The following is a 5,417-nucleotide window of genomic DNA, read 5'->3' as shown; positions in this document are numbered from 1 at the left end:
ACATCCCTTCCAATCCTTAGATTTTGTTGTTGTTCAGTTGTTTTTAATAATGTCTAACTCTTCATGACCCCATGTGGGGTTTTCTTGGCAAAGATACTGGAGTGGGTTTTGCCATTTCCTTCTCCAGCTCATTTTACACATGAGGAAACCAAGGCAAACAGGGTTAAGTGACTTGCCCAGGGTCACAGAGCCAGTAAGTGTCTGAGACCAGATTTGAACTCAGGAAGATGAGTGGGCCCTCACTTCAGGACCAGTACTTTATTCACTGAACCATCTAGCTGCCCCACTCTTAGATTACAGAATGGAAATAGAATAGATTAGCCTAAAGGGCCCCAGTCAAAAAGGTTAGGGCCATGAACAAAGGGCTGTGGAGTAAATAAAAGGGAGTTGGGACAGGTGGAAGGAAGGGATGATTAGGTCCCTTGAAAAGCTGAGCCACAAATTCACCTGTGGCACAGTCCCTGACACAAGAGAAGGGCTATGTCATTGTAAAGGAGGGAGAGATCATATCTACATGGGGGCTCAAGGAGGCCTTCCAAAAGGAGGTAGCATTTATGGGACAGGTAGGATTTGGATGGGTGAAGATGGAGGGGATAGTTCTTCAGATAGGGGGAAGGCCAGGAGCCAAGGCAGAAAGTTTAATCATCTGCTTTCTGAAGGTGGCCAGCAACAAGACTTAAAAATGAGGTGTCTGATGATAGAACCGACATCCTGGAGGCCCACCAGACAAGAACAAAATGTCTCAGGTTAACTCGTGTTCTGCTTCCCTTAACTGGGGAAAGAAGCAATTCTAATTATTGGAAAAATCATTTTAAGAACCTAAGTAATGAAAACAGATAAAGGCAGGGATCCAATTTGGTAATTTCATGGCCTAACGGAACTAGGGCAGGAAGACTGATGCCCTTGGGTAAGCATGAAGTTAGATGAATAAAAGCCGGGACCGGTGACCTCTAAGGTCTCCTTTACCTCTACAATTCTCTGATTCTGAAATTCTACTTCCCAAAGCGGGGAGGGGGATTGTCATTAAACAGGGAGATGTAGATGATGGCTTTTAATGTCTGAGCTAAAATGGCCTTTCAGGTGTGTAACCCCCATCACTGCTTTTTAGCTTCCTTTTATGTGTTGTCTTCCCCCATCAGAATATAGATTTCATGAGGGCAGGAACCATCTTTCCTTTTTCTTGTATTTGTAACCCCAGCTCTTAGCAGAGAGCCGGGCACATAGAAAACACTTAATAAATGCTCATCGATGTCATTGACCTAACTCCTTCAAAAGATGATTGTGAGTTTGGAAGAGATGCTCCAGATTTACAAGTGGAAGGGCTGGAATCTTCTGGGTTAAAAGCAATATATTAAAGTCAATTGAGAGTTTGTCTTGGAGTAAGGAAGACCTAAGTTTGAGTGTGGCCTCTGGAACATACTACATGAAAATTATATATAATGAATACTTGTTGATTGACTGAAAATGGCTCTATGACCATAGAGGGCAGCTAGGTGGGGCAGTGCATAGAGCACCAGATCTGGAGTCAGGAAGACCTGAGTTCAAATCTGCCCTCAAACACTTACTAGTTCAGTGATCCTGAGCAAGTTCAACCCTGTTTGCCTCATTTCCTTATCTTTAAAATGAGCTGAAGAAGGAAATGGCAAATCATGCCGGTATCTTTGCCAAGAAAACCCCAAATGGGGTCATGGAGTCATGGTCAATGGATATGACTGAAACAACTCAACAGCAACAACAAAAACATGACCATAGACCAGTTACTTAATCCCTCACTGGTCTCCCCCCCCCACCACCACTCCCTAAGATTATAAATTGCATGGGTAGAGGAAATTTCCATGCCGGATTTCTCTTTACCAAATACATAAATGCAACATAAAATTCAGTACTTCAGTCGATCCATAAACTCATTGATTTGGACACTACCCTTAATGGTGCAGAATTCATGTCAGGCAGTGAATAAACATTTATTAAGCTCCTTCTATGCACCAGGTACTGTGCCAAATTCTGTGGATACAAAGAAAGGTAAAATACAGACCCTTCCCTAAAGGAGCTAATAGTTTAATAAGGGAGACAATATGCAAGCATCTATGTAGAAATAAGTTATAGAGATAGAGATATGTATGTCTACATAGATATGTAGATATCTATCATCTATCCATCCATCCCTCTGTGGGCTTTGAAATTGACCTCAGGCTCCCTGAGCAGAGCTGCCACTGTCCTTTCCGCTCCATGTTTTCCCAGTGTATTAAAGACCTTTCTTTAGATCAGGGCATCTTAACTCTTCTTGTGTGCCCCTTTGGTTGTCAGGGGAAACCTATGGATATCTTCTAACAATCATGTTTTTTATAAACATAAAATAAACTAAATAGGTTTACAAAGCAAGGCAGTTATTTTGAAATTAAGATGTATTTTTTGCTATCCAAGTTCACAAATTTTGGGTTAAGAGCCCTTGCTGTAGGCCTTTAATGTTATGTGGGTATCCCTGTTTTCATGTATGTTATCCTTGTTTCATTAGCCTTAATCTCTGTAGGAGGTAGAATGCTGAAGAAATGATGGGGGGGGGAGGTACAATCCTGGGGGAAAAGTGGTTCCTGGGAGAGGGTCTTCCAGGGTTAACACCACAAAGTATGGACAAGCATGTTGAGGGAGTGCATCCACTATCTCTTTCTCTATCTCTCTCCATCCCTATCTCTCTAGCTCTATCTATGTCTCTTGATTTCTATCTCTTTTTATCTCTTTATCCCTCTGTCCCTCTCTGTCACTATGTCTCTTCCCACCATCTCCACAGACCCTAATATTTTTTCTATGCAGAGGACTCCTAAGTCTTCATTTCCAGCCCATATTTCTCTCTGAAGCTCTTGTTCTCTTTTTCCTAATGCCTGCCAGACACCTTTACCTGGATGTCTCATAGACATCTCAAACTCACCATTGTCCAAAACAAAACCACATTATCTTTCCAGATGGATAGATACCACCATATTTTTTTTGTTTGCAGGGCAATGAGGGTTAAGTGATTTGCCCAGGGTCACACAGCTAGTAAGTGTCAAGTGTCTGAGGCTGGATTTGATCTCAGGTCCTCCTAAATACAAGGCCAGTGTTTACCACCATACTTCTTGTCACACAGGTTTGCAATCCTCAGTCCCCTTCCCTTCCCCCATCTAATCAGTTGCCCAGTCTGCTCTACCTCCATGACATCTTTCATTTCCATTCCTTTCTCTCCAACTCCATAGACACCAGACTCATCACTTTTCACCTATAATATTGCATTGGTTCATTAAACGTTCTTTCTGATTACACACTCTCCACTCACTACCCTCTATATGGCCGCCAAATAGAAATTCCTGAAACATAGCTTACCATGTTCAAGAAGCACCAGTGGCTCTCACATCCTCTAGGATAAATTACAAATTCCTTTGCTTGGCATTTAAAGCCTTTACTATCTGGTTCCTACCTATCCTTCTAGTTTGAGTACATAAAACTTCCAGAGAAAGCACACTTCTTGGGAATATGGATTGTGTCATTCCTTGGCTTCATATTTCAAAAATTTTCCTAATAAATGTTTGTTGAACTGAATTGAATGTTGATATCCTGGGTAAAACTCCCAGTTGTCCCCCCTAGTTCAGGGAACAGCTTGAACACTTTAAAAGTATCTTAGATTTTATAGGAGTTGCTTTTAAAATGCAAAGCAGATACTAAAAGGAGATAAAGCAAATGCATCTCCCCTTTTTCTTTGAAGAGGGAGGGGGAACTATAGATGTGGAATATTGCTTATACTGTCAGACTCAGATGATGTCAAATTAGTTTTGCTGAATTGATTTCTCTCTCTCTTTTATTCTTAGTTCAAAGGGATGGTTCTCTGGATAGGGGGAAGAATATATCTGGAAATGAAGATTATATAAAGAGAAAAGTAAAAAGTAAAAACAAGTCAAAGAAAAATTTTATTTTTTTTTTAAAGAAAAGAGATAAAACAAACTATACTGCTGGCCTGATGCTCAGTGGGGGGAGTGGTGAAAGGCCTGGGGAAGGATAGCAGGGAACAGGAAGAAGGGGCTAGGATGCTGAAAGGCTAGCACAAAGGAGGGGAAAAAATAAAGCTTCCTAGGACAGAAAGGCAAAGCAAAGTAAGATCAGGAGCACTAGGGCCAGGGAATGAACTTACAAGAATAACCAAGCAGAGAGAAGAAAAAGGGAACCCTCTGAATGCTTCAGTATAAAGTCTGGATGCCCTTCAATCAGAAGCAAGGACATAGGCCAGGTCAGTGTCTCTGGTTATCAAGATGTCAGAGGGGTTAGGACCAGAGGTCAAAGCAATAAACCCTGAGCCAGAGAAGAAAGAGTCTTCCTTCTCCAGAGATCAGGAGTGAAACTGAAGACCATAGCATGATAGAGGCTTAGAGGTTGGAAGCAGAAGAGATGAGCCAGAATCTTCTAATGCAAAATTCAAGGGCTCAGATATAGAGTAATGAATTGAAAGGGAGTGGGGACATGTGGGAGAAGAGAACAATTGGAGCATCAGAGCCATTCCCTGTACTGCCAGCAGTGGTGGGTATAGGAGACCTGGGCTAAGTGGACTGAATTATGTGATGTTACATTTTTGAGATCCTTTATTTATGTGGAAAAGCAGCCTCTAATTCCCTTATGCTGAAGGAAAAATGTAGCTGTTCACAAAAACTGGATGTTGGACTATGATGGCTAATGAGAGGGTAAAGATCACCACTTTTAGTGGGAAAGACATTTCCCCTTCCCCCTATTTGTGGTAGCAACAAAAGCCATTAAGATCATGCCAGCTTGTGGCATACTGGAAAAAGCAACAGCGTCTAAAGCAGAGAACATGGGTCCCAGTCCTAGCAATGCCCTCTAATACCTGGTTGACCTTGGGCAAATCACTTTACTTCTCTATTCCGCAGTTTCCTCCTCTCTAAAGTGAGGAGCTTAATATTCCTTCTTTTACAGGATTCCTAAACTAGTAGATGAGGAGAATGGATAGAGTTAAACTTGATTTTACCAAAGTTTTGGGTAAAGTGTCTTTTCCTATTTTTGTGGAAAAGATGGAGGGATATGAATTAGATAAAAATAAATGAGATGGATTCAGGACTGGTTCAATGGCCAGATCCAAAGAGTTATTAATGGTGCAATGTCAATAGGGCAGTAGGTCTCTAATGAAGTGACCTGTGCTTGGCTGTATGCAGTTCAATATTATTATCAATGACTTGAATAAAGGCATTCACGGAACACTCATAAAATCTGTAGATATCACAAAGCTAGGGATAGTTAACATACCAGATGACGGAAACAGGATCCAAAGGGAACTTGATAGGCAAGGGCATTGGTCTGAATCTAATATAATGAAATTCATTAGTGATCAATGTAAAGTTTTGTGGTTGTGGACAAAAAAATCACCTTTATAAGTATAAGGT

The sequence above is a fragment of the Dromiciops gliroides genome, chromosome 3 (assembly GCF_019393635.1).
Source record: "Dromiciops gliroides isolate mDroGli1 chromosome 3, mDroGli1.pri, whole genome shotgun sequence".
NCBI lineage: Eukaryota > Metazoa > Chordata > Mammalia > Microbiotheria > Microbiotheriidae > Dromiciops > Dromiciops gliroides.
Note: the sequence above shows the minus strand (reverse complement) of the source record.